Raw genomic sequence first — 22558 nt, forward strand, 5'->3', positions numbered from 1 at the left:
AGTTGGATATGCTCCTAGAGAAAAGGCATCATCTCATCTATGTAGATCCCAAGTGATGTTTGAGATAGAGGAAAGTAGCCCAAACACACCTTTGAGATGGATCAAAACCTTGAACAGCCAAATGAGAATGAAGGGTATGTAAAATGGCCAAAACAATCCCTCTATTACCTTGCTAGTGATTTGTTGTCCAATTGGGAACACCCTAACAATAGTGGAGCACAACTCAAAACTTGATGATTGACTTTTTGGAGGAATAGGATATCAGATTTGCATTTTCTTTATAGCAGTATTATGAAAATCACGATAAAATCGCGAAAGAATTGTGCAGTCAAGATATTTACCACTAGGTGATTTTATTGCCAGTAAAAATTGACACAATAAAACCGGGAAAATCATGATAAAATTAGGAGATGTGTGAAAAAATTGCCAGGCCACAGGGAAAAGTGCTTTAAGCCATAATTTATGGAATTTTTTCAACTCATTTTGCAAACAAAAAAGGGTTTGGAGAGCAAAGGAGGACACAATTTTCCTTTGACATCACTGTTTTGTTTTTCAGTGTTGATGTGCTATGTAGCACTAGACATCTTATGCATTAGTTTTGTTTTCATATTTTTGTGGCAATGTATTTATTTGATGTTGTTGTTGCTTTATATGTTAAAAAAATTGTAAAAAATAAATATTTTTGTATTTTTTTAAATTTTGCTGATGTTTTCTGATTTTTACCAATATTTCCCAATTTTTACTATTTTTTGCTTTTCAGGATCCTTGCTGATTTTTTCACTGACACAATGTCAGCAAGACTGCTTTACAGTGTCTCTCAAGATCATCTTGCAACTTGGGATAGTCACCTCCCTCACAGTCCAAGACACTACTAGTAATTTTCATTTAGGTGGTCCTTCGGAAGCAAGCTTACCAAATCTGTTGTCTGTGACTTAATCTCCTAATGTGATGCTACACCAACTTGGAGGCTGCTTGGTCACTGTTGTCACCTAAAGTGTACACCTAAGGCGCACCGCTCAGAATAGGGTTTGTCACTCAAATCCCTATTCACTCTATGTAGACTTTCTCCTAGCTAAGTCAAGGGGGGGTAGTCCCTCAGGGTAGATGGAAGGGGACCTAAGGCGCACCGCTCAGAATAGGGTTTGTCACTCAAATCCCTATTCACTCTATGTAGACTTTCTCCTAGCTAAGTCAAGGGGGGGTAGTCCCTCAGGGTAGATGGAAGGGGGAAACTTGTTGGAACAACAAATTCTAGGAGACTTTAAGGGCAAGACAAATTATTAGTAGAGTAACTTGGTTGTTAATTAGAGCAAGTATGAGAAATTACGAGCAATGTTTGTTAAGGTGAGTGCAATTAAGATCAATGAAGCAGATACAAGATACAAATGTGATGAACCAGTGCCTTCATCAATTCTCAAATGTAAAAGAAAATTACTTGCAAAGGAATAGATACTCAAGTTACAATAAACAACAATGCCACAAAACAAGCATTAGAAATGGCACAATGAACAGATAAAGATAACTTACACGACAGAAATATCTCGTACTTTCAAGAAAATGTTCAAGATAAAAATAACAATCTAAATAGGCAATATAACCAAAGATGAGTACAAGGATAATGATACAATATTGCAAGGAAGATATAATGCCCACGATGATAGTTATGCCACAAGAGATGAAAAGTTAGAAAGATGGAATGCACAACTAAACTAGGTGGAATGCAAGATCTTGGTTACTTTTAGTTAAATGCCTAATCTAGATGAATCCTTCTTCTCAATTGTTTTGAAGTCAGTCACAAACACAAGTTGTAGAGAGAAGGTCCGGGGAAGAAAGCTAGGGCTTTATTAACAATACCTCCCCTTGCTTCTAACTACCCAAGTGCCTCCAACGCAGCAGGCACTGTGGCCCTGACGACTACAAGGTCACCTGTGTTAACCTTAATGACGGTTTAACTTCTCAAATTAGATGAAAAAAATGTTAGTTTTTGTAGTATCCAATGTGTTCTAGCCACAAAATTTTGTGGAGAGGCTAGAATACAGGAGATCTCCAAAACCTAGAAATCTTTTCTGGAAATTCCGCCTAGAAATGACTTAATTATATTATTAGTCAGTTTTAAATATTTCCTAAGTCTGAACTTAGAAAATATGACTAATTAATCATAATTAATTAATTTAAGGTGTGAATGTTTTAGAAACTCACACGGATCGACTTCAAGTTAATCCTAGCCATCGATTAAGATCCAATCTTGGCCATTGAAGTCTCAACAGAGGATTATAAGAAGAAGTCGATGGGCACTTGGAAAAGCACTCGTGAGGTTCGATTTCATGAGCAGATCGATTTCCATAGTAGCAACAGTTAATTGCTGGAGAGAGAGCCAGTGAGATTGAAGCAGTAAGTGAGGGGTAGAGGCAGTGATCCGGAGGAAAGATTTTCCAGATCTGGAGAGGCAGCAGCAAGTGAGTCGAATTATCCCAGAGAGGTAGCACTGAGGGACTGCGCAATGCTTCAGTCAGGGAAATCGATTTGGAGAGAAGGAGAATCGTTCTCAATTCCAGAGGCTGGGAAGGAGTCCTTGAGAGTCGGAGAGATGGTTTTCTCAGCATACAGAGGCAGAATGAATTCATTAAAGCCCAGTCCAAAGCAAGCCGTCCAACCAGCTACGCAGAGTAGCGCAGAGGTTGACGCAGTGCTCTAGGAGGCCGAGTTTTTGATAGGGAAAGTCCAGCCAGAGATTGCTTGTGGGAGAAGGGTAATTCCCTTCAGTATTTTACTCATATTTTCTTGCTGTTTGGATAGCTAGTTGGGCATCCATAGATGTACTCAAATTTCACTGCTGCATAATAAATAAAACCCTCACTGTTGCACCGGTTTTCCCAAGTTGGGTTTTTCCGGGGACATTGGTCCAAAAATAACTGTGTAAATTTATGTGTGTGTGCTACCATTTCTTCCAGCTTTTATTCTTCTGCAATTTTATTTGTGTAGGTTGCGGTGCGAGTTATTCAATATTTGCTGTAGGAAACAATAAATAAATTGTTAATTAAAAATAACGATTAGGTGAATAATTTCTAGTTGCTGCAATAGGATTTGAGTTTTCGAATTTTCACATGGTATCAGAGCGCAGATGATCAACGGGAGCGCTCAGTAGCGAAGAAGGAGTTTCACTGACCAGTGTGGGCAATAGATCGAAATCCTAGAGGGCAACACAATCACTTTGCTAAGAGGTCGAGTTTCTTGAGGTGATTTGATTTTTCAAATGGAGGGACAAAAAAATTCGATATCTCTAGATCGAAGAATTCCAGAGGCAGAGGGAGAAGCCCAGTATTTTCGCAGAGCAAATCTCTAGCTGGGCGCAGTAGTTTTGCAGCAGTTTGCTAGAGTAGAGCTAGCGTCGGGTGGAAGAAGAGCACACACTGAAGGAAAATTTTCCTCAAGGAATCTCAAGAAGTTCGATTTCCTTTGTAGATCAACAATTGTTGTGAGCGGAGTTTCTCACTCCAGAAGGGAGTGCGAATAGCCTAGCAGCAATTGAGTAGAAGGGAAGAGGAGATTTTCAACATTTGTTGAGATGGCCACTGCTGGGCTTCGAGATCAGGACAGGTTGGATGGTGCTTCCAACTATGTCATCTGGAAGGCAAGGATGTCCTTCCTTCTAGATGAATATGGCTTGAAGACATATATTGATGTAGTGGTAGCAGTGCCCCAGGATGCAGATCAACTGAAGGAGTACAGAAAGGAGATGGCGCAGGAAAAGAGGTTGATCCTAAATGGAGCCTGGGATCACATTGTTTCACACATAGTTGGCAAAGGGTCTGCCAAAGTGATGTGGGAGATTCTCTCCACATTGTACCAAGGCACTTCCGAGCAACGGAAGATGTACTTAGAGGAGAAGTTGAGGCTCATCCGAATGCAGAAAGGGGAAGGCATAGACCCCTTCCTCACCAGGATTCAGGAGGTCTGGGATCAATTGTCAGTTGTTGGGGCAACGCTTCAACCCACAGAGCTTGCGAGATTGGCACTCAACAGTGTCTCCGAGGACTGGCAGGTCTTTATCCAAAGCTACTGGGCAGAGACAAGTTAATAGAGTGGGATAGGATGTGGGCTGACTTGCAGCAGGAGGAATTGAGGCGAGCTCTTCTAAAGAGCTCCATTAGTGGCAGCAGCAGCGGACAGAAGCAGGTGAAGGAGGAGGAGAATGTGGCCCTCGCATCTAAGGGTCCTAGTCAAGGACAGGGGGAGCAACGAAAGAAGAAGGGCCTGTCGAAGATCAAGTGCTTCAGATGTGGTGAGCTTGGTCACTACAATACCCAGTGTCCTCTCAGGAGGAAGGGAAAGGAGGAGAAGCAGGATCGCAAGTAGCATCAACAGAGATCGATACGCTGTCCTCCAGGCTGGAGGAAGACTTCGCCATGTTTGCTGACATACCTCCAGGAGTGAGGTGGAGTGACTTGGTTTTGTAGCCCTAGAGTGCTATAGATGGGCAGGATCCTTGAGGAGTCCACCTCTTGGATCAATACCTTGCTATGGGGGCCCACAGTATTTAGTAGCAGGATGGATCAGTGGCAATAGATGTAGTCAAATGCCAGAGTGACAGATGCATAGTCTAGTAGCAGTCAGATGCTGAGGAGCGCAATGCAAAGTTAGCAGCAGTGCAGAGTCAGCGACAACGCAAATACTAGTAGCAGTCTGGACTCGGGGGACAGATGCATCATAACTGATCACAGTTGATTCAGTGTTTAGGATGCTTTTCAGTTGCAGATGTTGCAGTTGCAACAACAATCGATGAAGAGGGAGTTGCTGTGTAGAAGCAGTGTTGGCAGCAGTTCAGTAGGGTCAGCAGCAGCACATGTGCAGCAAATATAAGACTTGCACAGTAGTTGGTGGGCAGCAATAGCTAGACATCAGCAGCGCGACAAGAGATGATGTAGAGATAGGTTGTTGTCATAGGATGTGCAGTAGAGCACTAAAACACATTCCTCGCTAAGGGGGAGTGTTAGTTTTTGTAGCATCGAATGTGTTCTAGCCACGAAATTTTGTGGAGAGGCTAGAGTACAGGAGATCTCCAAAACCCAGAAGTCGTTTTTGGAAATTCCACCTAGAAATGACTTAATTAGACTATAAGTCATTTTTAAAATATTTCCTAAGTCTAAACTTAGGGAATATGACTAATTAATCAGAATTAATTAAGTTAAGGTGTGAATGTTCTAGAAACTCACACGGATCGACTTCAAGTTAATCCTAGCCATCGATTAAGATCTAATCTTGGCCGTTGAAGTCTCAACAGAGGATTATAAGAAGAAACCGATGGGCACTTGGACAAGATAGTCGTCAGGTTCGATTTCATGAGCAGATCGATTTCTAGAGTAGCAACAGTCAGTTGCCAGAGAGAGAGCCAGTGAGATCAAAGCAGTAAGTGAGGAGCAGAGATAGTGATTCGGAGGAAAGATTTTCCAGATCCAGAGAGGCAACAGCGAGACAAATTATCCCAGAGAGGAAGTGCTGAGGGATTGTGCAATGCTTCAGTTAGGTAGATTGATTTGGAGAGAAGGAAAATTGTTCTCAATTCCAGAGTCCGAGGAGTCCCAAAGAGCCGAAGAGATGATTTTCTCAGCAACCAGAGGCAGAATGACTTCATCAGAGCCCAGTCTAACGCAAGCCTGTTATAGACATTTTTGGGCACTGCAACCCCAATCATAAATGTCCATAAAACAAGGGCTCTTAAGTCCCTAAAAGTGTTATTCCAACCTCTAAAAGAACAAGGTCAACTGATTACATCTTCTCCTAGAAGTTCTCCATGAAAAACTGCTCAGAACTGGTCAAAACTGGACCATCTCACCTGCTCCATGGTAAAAGTGCGCTGCATCCCACCTAAATACACATGGGAGGTGCGATGCATACTAAAAAGCCCTTCTATGGGGTGCGATGGGCGAGAGTGGACAAATGGTAGGGTCAATCTGCAAGGTGGAGGATCATGGAATCTTCCAGAAACTTCTCCTGTGACACTTGCCTCTCTGCATTCGCCCAGGGATGAGTAAGAGATCATCAATCTCTAAGTGGAATCAAGAACTATCAGAGAGAGGACACTAATCAAATCTCAAAAGCTGACTCACCCCCCTTGCAAACATCTATATATGGATCCCTCATCCCAGAGATCCAGGAGGCTGGAATTTTGTATCTTGTAAGGAAGTGCTGCTGGTTTCTTGGTGTAACATCATAATGTTGGGTGATCTAAGCTTTTCATGAGGTGAAGAAGGGCTTTCTTGCTGAGAGGATGATGCTGGGTCAGAACAATTGGTTGTAATCCTCTTCGCTATTCTTGATTATTAATAAAGCTATTCAAGTTTTCCTCCACATTCTTGTATGATTGATGATATATGCATTCGTGTGGTCAATATATATCTGGTCCTATATTGTTTATGATAGTAGATCTGTGTTAGTGTTATGCTGCTTTGATTTTAAAGGTGCTCTTTGAAGCTGGGTAGACAAGGAAGCGAGTGGCAAAGATCTATCAGAAAGGAGAGGAATCAAGCAAGGAACCAAGCGCAAGACAGAGGTTGGTCTCCTTTATTCCCCTCTTATCTACTTCTCATAAAGGAAAACGAAAGTGGTTTTAGTTTGTTTGTTTCTAAGGTAGCTACCAGCCTTAGTGGGACTAGCAGCTCTGCATAGACACTAGATTTCCTGATAACAAAATGGTGACTCCGCTGGGGAGCGAATAGATTGTTTGTTTGTCTATATTTGTTTACTTTATAAACTTACAGACGGAGCCTGAAGTCAAGCCAGCTAGCCTTCGAACTGCATTTGCTATGCAAGTGCAAAGTAGATCAATGCTGCTTCAGTCTATCTCCGGGTTTTGTTTATGAACTAAACAATCGATTTACAAGCTCTCTAATTGCCGTTGTGGTGGCTCTAGTAACCTGTTAGGCCCCTATACTACTAGTGTAACCCCTTATTGTTATTAGTACAACCCCCTTATTATATTGATGTACCCATGTAGTGCCCATATTGTTACTCTTGTGCCCCATAGAAGCCCACTATTGTTATTATTGTGCCCTTACATTATTATTGTTATGTTGGCTCTGATTATGTTATGCCCCCTTAGACTCCTATATATAGAAAGGAGGTATTTTCATTTCTATCATCCAAGAATTGTTCATTTATGTAATGTAAAGGAGGTTGCCCCCTCGAAGAGGCTGAATTCTAAGGCGTTGATCTATCTTTTCTTGAGCTGGTTTCATAACATTTGGTATCAGAGCTTTGGATTCTAGGGTTTCGCTGCTCCAAACAGGTCATCGTGGCATTTTCGCTATAACGTTTTTTCTGTGATGTTTCAGAAGTCGCAAAAAAAACCCATTTGAGAAGAAATTGCGCTGAACCTTGGGTCCGAATTTCAGAGCTTTTCGCACGATATTTGCGGAGATATGATTTGAGGAAGTTGGTCTTTTTGCAGACTCCTGAATTACATTCAAAACAGGTGACCTAGGGAAAATCGTCATAACGTTCTCTCTGAGCATCGGATTGAAATTTCGTAAGAAGGTATAGAAAGAAGACAAATTGTAGTTTCTTGTATGTCATTTTCAGAACCAAAGGTCGAAAAATTGACACATGGCACTTCATACAAGTTCGCTCTTCTGGAAAGGTCAATAATCAGGTCATCTTGGGATATTGTGCATAACTCTTTCTTGGAGAATCCAATTTGGATCAGACTGGTGGCATTGGAAAGAGGACACAAAGGGCTACTACAGGGAGCAATTTTAGAACTTAAATATCCGAAATTACAGAGTTACAACCGTTGCAAGATCGAGATCCTAAAATCAAGAAAAAGCAAGATGAGGAAGTTTGATGGCAAGGATCCGGTAAGTTGGATACTTCAGATGGAGCAATATTTTGATCTACATGGTGTACCACTGTTACAAAAGGTATGTATTGCATCTTCATATTTAGAACCGGATCAATTTTTATGGTATAAAGGGCTTTGTTCTCGTAAAAAACTTGTTACGTGGTCAATTCTCACGGAGGAAATGATAGCACATTATGAGGATACAAAGAGCAACACCTTCTTTAGAGCAACACCACAACAATTGGAAAGAGTAAAAGGGCTTTGTGACATATTGGAAAGTAAAATTATGGCAACAAGGAAGTCTACCCCTCACAACTATAAAGATGGAAGTGTTGTTTCTCCAAGCCTTCCAGAACCTACAAGGGTTACACCACAAAAATTGGAAGAAAAAAGAGAAAAAGGGCTTTGTTATAATTGTGATAGTAGATGCACTAAAGGTCGTAAGTGTGTCGAGAAGAAATTATTTTACATAGAGTATGAAGAAGAGGAAGAAAAGGATCAAGAAACATCAAAAGAAGAGGATGTATGCCAGGACTCAACCACAGAGAAAGAAGAAAAGAATCAGACCATATCTTGTAAACTATTAGCAAGAAAGACCACTCCTCAAACTCTTAAGATAGAAGGACATATCAAGAAGAAAAAGGTGAAAGAAGTGAAAGATCACGTCAAGAAAGAAGAAATGAATCCAACCATATCTTGTAATTCATTGGTTGGAATTACCACTCCTCAAACTATCAAGCTAGAAGGACATATCAAGAAGAAAAATGTTCAAGAAGTGAAAGATCACATCGAGCATCAAGAAATGAATCCGACCATATCTTGTAAAGGATTGGAAGAAATTACCACTCCTCAAACTCTAAAGATAGAAGGACATATCAAGAAGAAAAAGGTTCAAGCAGTGAAAGATCACATCGAGCATCAACAACAAGTTCTCCAACTTTTAAAGGATAACGCCACTTTGGTGCAAAATCAAATGAAACAACAGGTAGATCAACATCATAGTGAAAAATGTTTTGATGTAGGTGATTGGGTATTTTTGCTGCTACATATAAATAAAACTATTTATGAGAAGGAAATGTGGGCAATACTACATGCACTTAACAAATGGCGACCTTACCGAATGGGAAGACTCTTCAAGGATGAGGATGTGGAAGAATTGTTTTGTGCTATTTCTATTATCCAACCAGATTGGATAAACGAAGCAAGGGATGAATGGAAGAAGGACAAAGAAGTATGGCCACTTATTCAAAAGTTGCAAAAGATTCCAATGCAAACAATATTGCCAGAAATTGAAGAGGAAGGAAAAATCATATTGGAACCTGGAGTATTCACAGAAACAAGAACTCGACAGCTACGAAATCGATCAATTTCAGAGTATCTCATCAAGTGGAAGAGCTTACCTACTGAAGATTCCACATGGGAGGACAAGAATTTTATACAGAAGCATCAAGAACTACTCAAGCATTGAGGACAACGCTTTTTGAAGGAGAGGGGCATGTTAGGCCCCTATACTACTAGTGTAACCCCTTATTGTTATTAGTACAACCCTCTTATTATATTGATGTACCCATGTAGTGCCCATATTGTTACTCTTGTGCCCCATAGAAGCCCACTATTGTTATTATTGTGCCCTTACATTATTATTGTTATGTCGGCTCTGATTATGTTATGCCCCTTTAGACTCCTATATATAGAAATGAGGTATTTTCATTTCTATCATCCAAGAATTGTTCATTTATGTAAAGGAGGTTGCCCCCTCGAAGAGGCTGAATTCTAAGGCGTTGATCTATCTTTTCTTGAGCTGGTTTCATAACATAACCTCCTTAGATCTACCCTTGTGATTTATTTACTGATTACCACTTGCTCGGCCTAAATCCCTGAACTGAGCTGCAAACTGTGACCCGGAACCCAGTTGAAGTCTCGTCCCTGGACCATCGCACTGTCTCTTCTTTGGATTTTGGATGCATCGCACTTCCCGAGTGTAGTAGGTGCGCTGCATCTCACTTTCCCTATGTTACAGGTGCGCTGATCAGACAAGGCCTCTTCTGCTCTTGGATTTTGGTTTCTGTGTTCACTCTTTTAAGCTCTATTAAGGAGTTTTGCTGTTTGTAGTCAGTATATCCCTATTGAAACCCCCTTCCTTGCCATTATTCCGCCTTCATTGTGCAAAGAACTGTAAATGTTTTTATGTATTTTGAGCCATTTTCAGTTCTCTTTACAAAGAAGTAGCGTAATTGAACTGTCGTTTCTTGATTTGAAAGTGTCGCAAGTGTCGTTTTCAGTCATAGAAGAGAATCCGATTGTTCTTAATAGTCGATTACACTGTTACTCTTGTATTTGATTTGAATTAGTAGTTTTTCAAGTGTCGAAAGCAAGTTTTCAATTCCAAATCGCAAAGTGTCGTCATTGCCTTCATTTTGTCTTGAAAAGAAACTTGTTAGTAATGTCGCTTTGAAAAATAATTCAGATTTGCGCTTAGCTTTCTTTTTATCATTCACACATTAAGAAGGCTGAAAACAAATACATGCATGTGCATTTGCATTTAGACTGTTTGTTGGTTTGATTTAGGACAGTGCATATAGTGTGTGCTCTCTGCTCTATGTTGAAAGAATATCATCTCTCTTTCCTTAGTAGCTAGGATTTTCATTGCAAAAAGAAGATTAAACGATTGTTTATCATCTTAGATTGCATTTTAGGAATTGTACATCTACATCACGCGGTGGACCTGAAAGACAAATTTCTTAAGCAAGATCAACTGTAAAATAAATTTAATGAATCTAAAAACGCTTTGGAACCTAACGCACAACATTTAGAAGTCTAGGCTAGAGACGTATTCCGGCGTCGTAAAGCCTGGTAACTGTTGTTTTCATTGATGGTTGGGTGATTCCTCCACTTTGAGACGATAAGTGCCAGTACGGACTTGTGCTGCCACGTACCGTCGAGTATATATTGGGAGACCACAATAGGTTTTATCCTTTATCCATAGGAAGCCGTGTCTGCCGCCCTATCGATCGCAATGCACTAAACACAGCATTCGGGAAGATTGACTGCCGTACCGTAAAAAGTATTCTGCAGCTTTGCGATTGGTTTGGTAATCCCTCTGTCTAGATTTTCAGAGCAGTCTCTTTCGTTCCTTTTCAGACTCCTTAAAGGAAAAGGTCCATCTGAGCACTTGTCACTTCAGGCTCATTAAAAATCGAAGGCGACTAGAGTCATCTTTTGTTTTTCTCGACTCTTAAAAAATTGAAAAAGCAAGTTGTATCAAAGTGTCTAAAATTTATTTTAATCGGAATAAATATCACCTTTCCTACGTTGGTCTTAAGTTGAGAAAAATGGAGTCCACCAACCAAGGAGTTCCCCTTGGGGGAAATCGTAGTCCTTTCTCCTTTTGGGGAGATGTTGGTGCGCCCCATATGGCCACATTGTCGCTTCCAGGATTGACAATCGGCTTGCCCGTATGGCTTTTTTCAACCTCTGTCGTTCAGAACACCGTGATTCTTGAACAATCAAGTCAGCAACTAAACGATACCAGAGTCACCCCCCAACCTTCTACTTCGTCCAATTCTTCTTCTCCTTCTTCCTCTTCGCTTGATGAAGCTGGTAAAGCCAAAAATCAAGTAACCGAGAAGAAGAAGGAGAAGAAGAAGGAGCCAAAAGCGAAAAGGGGCAACCAGGCATCGTCTAGCGAAAATCCACACACTGCACCGTCCAGGCCTAAATCGCCATGTGTCATTTGCAAAGAAGACCACTATCATCGAGATTGTCCTTGCATCCCGCGGATCTTAAGGGAATGGTCTCCTCGTTTGCACAATCCGGTGTCATCAACCTCTGATGGTCATGTTGAAAATACACTGTCAACTAGTGAAAGTGAAGCCCTTGGACAAAAAGGAAAATGTAAATTTCCTTGTAAACTGTGTGAAGGCGATCACGCCGTCCACCGTTGTCCCTTCTTAGACGAGGCTAAAAGAGTTTTGGACGACCGTCTGGTTTCACCGTTACGACTTCCTCCTGGATATAAGAAACTCTTGCCGAGTCCGTCACTAGTTGAGAATCCGGCTGACACGCCATTGTGGTCAGCCGAAGCGTCTATCATTGAAGATAAACCATCTGAATCCATACTAGACAAAAGTCAAAAGGTTGAGGCGGCAGTTGACCCGGTCTTGCCTTCAGAGGATCCATCTTCAGATGATACAGTCACCGGAGAGAACAAGAACGACACCGTCCAAATTCTCTTCGTAAGCACAGACTCCGATGAACATGGGGGCAGTCTACCCGTTCCTTTACCGCAGGAAGGAAGTTCGTCAAAGTCATATCCGGCCGTCTATTCGGTCCCACCTCCAAGCAACCTAGTTGTTTCCTTCGATTGGAATCTACTAGGCAAACCCCACTTACCGGCCAGTGTACCATTTCGAACCATTGCTCAAATATACAGAATGGTCATGGCCGGTACCATCATAGATGAAGGGGCTTCTGTGAGTATCCTTTCCTCAACTGCTTGGAAAGCGCTTGGTTCGCCACCGCTTTTGCCTGAAATGAGAAATCTAACAGGCTTTGACAAAGGAACTAGTCGACCGTTAGGGATCCTTCCCAATGTGCCGATAACATTGAGAAGGAAAACCGTTCACATGAACGTAATGGTAGTCCAAGGACCCCTAGATTATAATCTACTCCTTGGACGTGACTATATTTATTGCATGGGAGCCATTGTCTCCTCACTCTTTAGAGTAATGTGTTTTTCGCATGAAGGAAGGGTGGTCAAGCTCGTAGACCAGCTTTCATTCCCTGGTTCACACATAGCAAATAGTCATATATCATCCCTGAATGGTCTTTTCACGCAAGGAATGTCTCATCAATCCCCAGTCCGTCCTCCTGATGAGCGCGAGTGATTCGGAGGATATGACTGAAACCTAGGGGGCATGCACCCTTACCTGGAATCAGCTGCTACCCAAATTTATCACTCGTTCCTCAAAAAACGAGTCTCCTTTAAGCTCTTTTCAACTGACTCGTAAAATATGAAAAGATTGCCGAGCAATTGGCCTCTCTAGCTCGTTAAAGGGACCGGAAGTACTATCCCTCCTTTAGATTTTAATCTTTTTGGACTTGAGGGATTATTACACAAAAAGATCGAGCACTTGTTTTGTTCGGCTCGTTAAAAGTACCGAAAATTCATCCCTTTTGTATTGTTTTATACTTTTTCAGACTCAAGGGATTATATGACGAAAAAGGATTATTGGAGTTTTCTTTACGTCCCTTTTTCAGACTCTCTAAAATTGAAAAGGACCGAGTTATTTTTGTCCTTAAACTCGTTAAAACCGAATAGCGACAAACTTGTCCATACAGACAAGAACGAGTTTCACTATCGCTAGGCTCGTTAAAACATAGCGATGGGTTTGCCCGAAGGGCAAATTATAGAAGAAGCATATGTTATCCTCCTCAAGCTTGACAAAAATAAAGAGGTACTGGTCAGCAATGACTGGGGAAAAATTGGGAAGAAAACTTGAAGAAACTTTATTGGTAGCAAGTCGCTCTTGAACATGACACTTTCACTCTGCATCCGAGTCGGGTTGGGTTGTTCCGTTCACTGGTCATATCACCATGGGTCGATCACACCATCCATATTTGGGGTTAACTCTACCAATCCATCATGTCAGTGTCGCCGATATGTTCAAGAGAAGTCACTCAGAGAATTCACCTGTGTCTCATCCGTTGCAATACATTCACGCTCCATCCTTTCATGACCGCCACCCTGAACCTTTTATCACCAGATCGTTTTCACCTCCATTAAAATCATTTGCTCCGTTCCGTGTCATTGATGTGGGATTCACTAAGGCCCTCCTATGACGGATCGCTTCTTGTCGACATCAGCACATTATCCAAGAAGTCAATCTAAGAACAACCCTTTCAGTACTTTGAAGCTTGCATGCCTCAATGGCAAGTTTCTCACTTCCGGCGACAGGTTTACATCAATGGCCTTCGATCGAAAGATTTTGCGTGGTGTTCGATGCCAAGTCCCTTTATTCACACCACGTGAATTGTACTGTGGTACCTTGAGGGTCATCATCATTATCGGTGATTCCTCTCGCGCCTGTTAACAACTCACATCATTGGTTGGTAATCAGGTGATGTCCATCCATGTTCGACTCCAGAACATCTCTCACATGGATCGACTTGTACTTTGAGTGAAGATCGAACGAGATTGAAGACCCCGGATCTAGTTTCATCCATCCGGGCTGCGATATATATTCAGGAAAATAAAGACATCAAATGTACATCATTACTGCACAGATAATCATCCAACCTAAGGGATGATGGCTTTACCAGAATCATCACTCTACACTTAGACGATTGTCTGTCTTATGTACATGAAAATGAATTTATAAAGCTGAGCATGGGAATGCCCGCCTCAGCTAGATCATGAAAATATTATGAAGATAATGTATTGTATTGTATCCTCATGATAAAGCATTTCACCCGACATCAACAGATTAACGACCTCATGCTTTAGGGGGCCACTGTTATAGACATTTTTGGGCACTGCAACCCCAATCATAAATGTCCATAAAACAAGGGCTCTTAAGTCCCTAAAAGTGTTGTTCCAACCTCTAAAAGAACAAGGTCAACTGATTACATCTTCTCCTAGAAGTTCTTCATGAAAAATTGCTCAGAACTGGTCAAATTGGACCATCTCACCTGCTCCATGGTCAAAGTGCGCTGCATCCCACCTAAATACACACGGGAGGTGCGATGCATACTGAAAAGCCCTTCTATGGGGTGCGATGGGCGAGAGTGGACAAATGGCAGGGTCAATCTGCAAGGTGGAGGATCATGGAATCTTCCAGAAACTTCTCCTGTGACACTTGCCTCTCTGCATTTGCCCAGGGATGAGTAAGAGATCGTCAATCTCCAAGTGGAATCAAGAACTATCAAATAGAGGACACTAATCAAATCTCAAAAGCTAACTCACCCCCCTTGCAAACATCTATATATGGATCCCTCATCCCAGAGATCCAGGAGGCTGGAATTTTGTATCTTGTAAGGAAGTGCTGCTGGTTTCTTGGTGTAACATCATAATGTTGGGTGATCTAAGCTTTTCATGAGGTGAAGAAGGGCTTTCTTGCTGAGAGGATGATGCTGGGTCAGAACAATTGGTTGTAATCCTCTTTGCTATTCTTGATTATTAATAAAGCTATTCAAGTTTTCCTCCACATTCTTGTATGATTGATGATATATGCATTCGTGTGGTCAATATATATCTGGTCCTATATTGTTTATGATAGTAGATCTGTGTTCTTGGATAGTGTTATGCTACTTTGATTCTACAGGTGCTCTTTGAAGCTGGGTAGACAATGAAGCGAGTGGCAAAGATCTATCAGAAAGGAGAGGAATCAAGCAAGGAACCAAGCGCAAGACAGAGGTTGGTCTCCTTTATTCCCCTCTTATCTACTTCTCATAAAGGAAAACGAAAGTGGTTTTAGTTTGTTTGTTTCTAAGGTAGCTACCAGCCTTAGTGGGACTAGCAGCTCTGCATAGACACTAGATTTCCCGATAACAAAGCCGTCTAACCAGCTACACTGAGCAGCGCAAAAGCTAACGCAGTGCTCCAGGAGGATGAGTTTTTGATAGGGAAAGTCCAGCCAGAGATTGATTGTGGGAGAAGGGTAATTCCCTTAAGTATTTTACTCAAATTTTCTCGCTGTTTGGATAGCCAGTTGGGCATCCATAGATGTACTCAAATTTCACTGCTGCATAATAAATAAAACCTTAACTACTACACTGGTTTTCCCAAGTTGGGTTTTTCCGGGGACATTGGTTCAAAAATAACTGTGTAAATTTATATGTGTGTGCTAGCATTTCTTACAGCGTTTATTCTTCTGCAGTTTTATTTGTGTAGGTTGCAATGTGAGTTATTCAGTATTTGCTATAGGAAACAATGAATAAATTGTTAATTAAAAATAACAATTAGGTGAATAATTTTGAGTTGCTGCAATAGGATTCGAGTTTTTGAATTTTTACAGAAAGTGGTCCTAAGAATTTCTATACAACCAAGCTTATGCTTGGAGGTTAATTTTAAGGATGCACAACTAGATCTAGGATGCAAATGTAAACGCTTCAATGAGATTCAATTATAATAATATGCTTCAATATAGGAAATGCCAAGCCACTTATAATCAATGCTTATGATAATCATTTAGAACAAAGATTATTAGCTTATGACAATGGATGCAAATGTAAATGCTTCAATGAGATTCAATTATAACAATATGCTTCAATGTAGGAAATGCCAAGACACTTATAATCAATGCTTATGATAATCATTTAGAACAAAGATTATTAGCTTATGACAATGATCTGAGGAAGCAAATTTAGGATCACCCAATGAAACAATAAAGATGAGAGAGATGACAATTTTATGAAACAATAGCTCAAATGGCTTTAGATAATAGTGCTTATCAAGAAGTTATTCACTTATATGTTATTATAACAATTAAAGAAAGTGAGAATTGCATGATGAAAGCATAATAGAAATATGGCAGATGAGATTGCTAATGAAATCCAATCAAATGAAACAATTCAATATACTACTACTCTAATGCAATGAATTAGATCTAGAGACTATGGAGAAACTAATCTGAGAAATTAGCAATCACCACAAGAATGGCTCCTCCATTGAGGAGATAGGGATACCAAGGGGTGGGGCCCCAAGCTCCCTCTAAAAAAAATGATTTTATTAAAATTACAAAGAAAACCTTTTTAGACAATATGAAAGGGTTTTAAATAAAACTTAAGGAGGATTTACAAAGTGAGAATTAAATACCCCTCTTCAAGCTAACCTTTGGGGAAATATTTTATAATTGATTAGACAAAATTTAATTAAGAAAATTTATCCCAAAGGGAAATGACTTTCCCAAAGAAAGATTGACACACAAGATTAAGCAGGATCTTTACGCAATGGATTAGGGAAAAATCAAGCGGCTAGGAGACAAAAGGTTTAGAAAATTAAAATTTAACTTTTAATACACTCAAACAATTAAATTTCTCTGCCCAAATCTTTTCGTTCCAAACGCGGGACGTCAAAGAAATTTCAGATGATTGATCTTCTACCAAATTTGATGATTAAAAATCCCTTCAAAATTTCGATTTCTTCTACAAGATAACAAATTAGCACAGGACTTCGCACCAGATAAGGGAAAAACCCTCTCGGCTTCATAAAAAATGTAAGCCTTTAAATAAATGATTTTCACGAGATCGATTCTTGAAAATGGCTTGCGAAAATTATAAAAAAAAAATTAGATGAAAACCCTTAAATAAATTCACTCTGGAAGGAGGATATCCTCCTCTTATGCTTGTGGCTCACCAAAAGATCTATAAAAAAATTTTGAAACCCCATGTGATACTTTCCTGTGGCTAGGAGAACAATTCAAACATTAATTTCCCAAGTGTTGAAAATGCTTGATCTTTTCAAAATCGAACTTGGATAATTTCACTTAAAACCTTTGAAGATCTCTCACAGAAATGTAGGAATAACTCAAAATTTCATAGACGTCTTCACCTCAAAAGAATTTGATTTTGCCACTTCTAATTGCACACGACCTTGAGAAAGATAATCAATGACTTACAAAAATACCCACGGTCAGGATGATAGGAAGCCACAAAGGCTCACGACCTCCTAAGAATATTAACGCAGAAATCATTTGAAATTTTGTTAATTAATGTCTTAATCCCAAGACCCCAGTGCCCTAAAAAATTTTGATCTTTGCCCAACCAATCCACTCACAATGTAAATAAAATTCCCTCTCTTTGTCTTCAGATCCGCAAGGAAACAATAAGGAAAAGCCTACGAATATATACAAGAATTATATTACAAGGGTTGGAAGAAAATATATATACAAAAATCTATTTACAAATTTTACAAAGGAAATGTTAGAAAAAATATTTACAATAATTATTTACAAAAAATAACTTACGAGTAATTTACAAGTCTAATGGCTCTTTAAATAGCAAATTATTCATTTGTAACTATTTAATTTAGATGAGTACATAAAATAAATGATTTTCCTCAAGCCCAGATCTAGAAACCCTACAATAAAAATCGTTAGATAAATCTTTAAGGAAAATAGAGTGGGTTCTTCCACTTCAATGCTCAAGAGTGGGATAGTTTAGCCAAAAACGTCCCCTCATGCTTGAGATCTATTTCAAAAACATTTTCTACACAATTTAGAAGAATTTTGTTAGATCCACATGAGATATGAAAAATACAATGGAAGGGAGTTCTAGTAGTTTAACCGAAAACGACTAGCCACATCCAATCCTATGGGATTCTTCAGATCCAATCACCAGTGCAAGATAGCTATACACCAATGATTGTATAAAAGCAGATGAACATAACAAGTGTAAGCACAAATAGAAATTGAAAGCCCAGTGAAACAATACTACCATATTCATGGAAAAAACACCACAATAGTAAACCCCAAAGACCTCTGTTTTATTGTTCCAAAATAGAAAGAGCTTCAAGATCAAAGTTGATACAATGAGGAGTCTCAGGCTCAATTTATAGAAAAATAGAGAGATCTAGATCCCCCTCCAAGTGTAAAATGGCTAGGTCCAAGAAGTTGCACAATTTTGACTTGATCCATGCCAAAATTAAATCATGTCCTTTGATCTTGATGAAGAAATTCGAATTCCATAATAATTCACTTTTTTCATGGTCAAAAAAATATTATTTGACCTTTTTTCCTCAAAAAATCACTTTTGACTTAATATCCATGGTCCAAAGGCTTGATTTTTCTTAAAAATTTGATTTTTCCCTTGATGGAGGACCTTGAAAAATTAATTTATTTTGGACCCACGAATTTTCTTCAACCAACTAGACTCAGAAAATTAATTTTCATGAAAAATTAATTCTTTTCTAGCCCCATTGAATTTCTTGTGGGTTTTTCTGCCTTGGAATTGATTTTGTCAAATTTAATTCTTCTTTGGGAAAGACCACCTTCGCCAAAAATTCGTTTTTCCACTTGGAGAGAATTTTATTTTCTCTCAATTTTATTTTTTTCGCTATTTTTTGTTGTTTTTTGCCAGAAAACTAAAAATAAAAATAATTTGAGGGGATAGACATAATTTCAACCCTCAAAAGGTGTCCAAACACTAAGTTGAGGTGTAGAGGTTCTAATTATGAGTACTCTACCCCCTTCAACTTTTACAAACTTTTGGTTTTACAATTTTCATCCAAATGATTAAATTTCCTAACCAGCTGGAGATTTAATAATTAAAAATAGACACTTAGTTTCAACCAAATTCTGCGAGACTCGACATGATCTAGTATGATGAAAATACATAGACTCGACACACTAGGACTCACTTAAGACATCAACATTGAGCCACACCATAGCTTTGGGGTATATTTGGAAGAAAAACTCTTAATTATTTAGTGTTTAGAAACACAAAATAATTAATGAGGTTAAAAAACTCCCTAGAATGAAACTCGTTAGGAAAAATTCTTAAGCTTACCTAGGTGTTTTACATGGCTTAATAGACATACTAGAATCATTTTGACAATGGCCCACCGGGCTGCAGAATTTGGGTTTACATGACTTGACAGACTGCTGAAAGATAATGATGATCTTTGGCTGCTTGACTGCTCAAGCATGATGGAGTGCTTCGAAAACAAAATGTATGCTGCTATAGGGTGCTTGACACAGAGTGGTCAACAGTCACCTCTTTGTAGGATTTTGTCCACGGCTGAGCATCTTCTCCTTTGCTTGATCTTTTGGTCAAATTGGGTTAAATTTTAAATCCTTTCTTGCTTTCCTTTATTTACCAACAATCGTTCTCATGCACTTTTGAACCTTTCTTGGCCAGCACTGAGAATGAGGAAATACCTTTCTCCTGAATCTGGGGTTTAGGAGGCTAATTAGCAGGCTGAGGAATCAAAACATTGACAGGTGACTGAATCTGAGTTGAAGGAGCTGAAGACAAAATTTTTCTGTAGTTGAATGGAGGCCTACTCCTGGGGTGGTGGTGATTTGGGTTTGTGATTAAGACAGTCCCTAATTAAATGATCCTGTGCTTGATAGACAAAACAAGTATTCGTGAGGTTCAAATCCATGATTTTCTGGAAACAAGGCCTTCAATAGTAAACAGTTAGATGTGCTGGGACAGATTCTTTGTTAGGTTCACCTCTACACGTACCCATAGACTTGTCTGGAAAGAATTATATCTCCCATCAGCAATGAGAAGATTCCTAAAGTTAGTGCAAAGAGATCTACAAATGGGTGCATGTCTGCTTTGAGGCCTGGAGACTCAATCCATAAAGGATACCTGGCTTGATTTGTATCTTCTGGGTTAAAATCTGCTCTCCAAGATTGGACATAAGCCAAGGACTCTCCAATATTCTATGCACCATTCTATAGCACAAATCTGGCCATGGATTCTGAATTGAACAAAAGGTACATATATCTAGAGCCAAGACCCCAATAAGATTTCAGCGAGAGCACATTTGCCTCCCAATTTAAAATACACCATTTTGAAAGGATTCCTTATCAGGCATCTTGTGTAAGAAATACAGGATAATACCTCTTTGGTCAAGGTTTTTCATCTGTTCTGTATATTCAGCATTCCTATCCATGAAAAAATTCAAATCTTCATTGGCTTCATGCTGTTCCACATTAAGCCAATTCTAGAACATCCAGTCTGATTCATCCTGCTCTGCCCAAAAGGGCCATTCTGGTTGGAGATCAGGGTTGTCTGAATTCATTATCCCGCAGTGGGAAGGCAATTCAAATGTTCTAGGATCTTTATTTTTTAATTTTCAATATTTTTGAATATTCTAAATATTTTTTTGTCATCCATGTCCACCCATCCCCTGAAAATTTGGGAGTACCTTCCATCCATTCTCCCCGCCCCCAAAACTTAGTGCAATATAGTTTGCAAGCATGACTCGCAAGTGATTGAGGGCACGCTGAATATGTCATTTGATCATGGACAAGTGCTTGGCTTCATATTGCCATATTTGCATCGACCAAGTATTGGGCAGTCAATATTGCTATACTTGCAAGTATTGGCGAGTACCTGTTGACTGTGCTAAGTATTCCTAGTCAATCCTCATACTCGCAGGTTTCTTTTCCATAAAAATCTTTTACCACTTTTTCATATTGTAGAGTATGAGTATGCCCAATGTGCTGTGCATGCTGAGTACCCTGGATGATTGTCTTAGCAAGTATGAGTATGATAACTATGGTGGAGTCATGTTGAGTCAACCCATCTGTTGGGTAAGGGTAATAGTGCATATGTTTAACTCAATATTTAGGGTATTATGTCGAGGTTTGGGAGTTGGCCATATGGGTCTCCAAACAATGCAAGGCCAATTCTAGCACAGACAATGTATATATGTATTATTACATAATAGTAAATACACCTCCTTAATGCTTTGATAGGGTTGCGTAGCATTGTATTGTATATGCATATGCTAACTATGTGACATGGTTTGGGTTCAGCAGTGATTAGGTTTGATTCAAATTCAAATTTCCTGATAAGGTTTGGATGAGCTTCTCTCTCTCTCTCTCTATATATATACACAATGCACACACACACACTTTAAAATGAAATATAACATAAAATAATAAATAATCAACATTAATAAACATAAACGAGTAAGAATTGTGAGTAGAGTAAAAAGCAACAGGTATACAACAAACTCAAGGCATACTGGCCTTGCTACTAGAATTCTTCACAAAGAAACATCATGAGGCAGAGGTAACCGTAAAAGTGAACCTGAGCAAACGTGAATGAACTTGAACAATTTTTTGCGGTTGTATGCTAAAAGTAGACTTCTGTTGAAGAAGTGGTATCACATCAGCAGGACCACTTCTGTCAAAGAAGTGGATATCACATCAACATGACCAGAATCTCTGCTGAGCATTAGTAGCTGTTAACAATGATTAACACATGACCAGGAGGCTACCCTAACTTCTAAGGCACTGCAAAGAACTACAAATACACCCTCTTTCACTTCATTTGGCCACTGGAAAGTTTGAACTGCATTAAATTTTAGCGTATTAGCACTCCAATTTGGGCTTGAATGATGAGAATAGTAGCTTTCTGGATTCGGTGATAGGAATGCATGTTTCTTTCCCATTTCCATCATTTGAAGGCCTGGGTTATTGTCCATTTTCAGTGTAGGATCTCCTTTAGCATTAGTTGGTCCAATTAGAAATTCTTGTTTGATCTTATGAATTGACACCGTGATGCTACCTTTGTTCCTGCAATTTTCTGGAAGGTTGCACTTGTCTGTTCTCATAATGCTGTCTAAATATATACTTGGAAAGTTATCTTTTATTTTATTTTCCAAATTGTTCTTGGTAGGGAGAAACTTTATGAAGACCAAGGAAAATTATGAATGATAAACAGTAAATACTACATGATATTAATGTAGAGCAAGCACCGTAACTTATTTTATTGTACACGAGATTCCCAATTATGGATACTGGTTAGTTTGTATATTGCTTTTGTGGAGTTAAAATCAGGTTGAAGTGCATACTTTTGGTGATTATTCAACAGAGCCTATCCTTTCTCTAAATTATGCTGCAACATGATACATAGCTTTTTGCATTAAAACGTATACAGATTGATCTAACTGTAAATGAAAGTGAATTCCTTGATAAAAACTTTGATTATGAGCTACAATTTTCTGTTTATTTGGAGTTGCAAGTATCTTGCGGGAGACTA

The 22558-nt window shown here is 39.4% G+C and overlaps 1 protein-coding gene across 1 annotated transcript in view; it reads left to right on the forward strand.

Annotated features, from left to right (window-relative positions):
* Positions 1–22558, forward strand: part of LOC149167696 (uncharacterized) — a 123769-nt gene that overhangs the window by 100087 nt on the left and 1124 nt on the right. The gene's annotated exons all lie outside the window — the stretch shown is intronic.

This window comes from Pinus tabuliformis, chromosome 5_1 (genome assembly GCF_031772625.1).
Source record: "Pinus tabuliformis cultivar Carrire ecotype Pingquan chromosome 5_1, CPIR1, whole genome shotgun sequence".
In the NCBI taxonomy this organism is placed as follows: Eukaryota; Viridiplantae; Streptophyta; class Pinopsida; order Pinales; family Pinaceae; genus Pinus; species Pinus tabuliformis.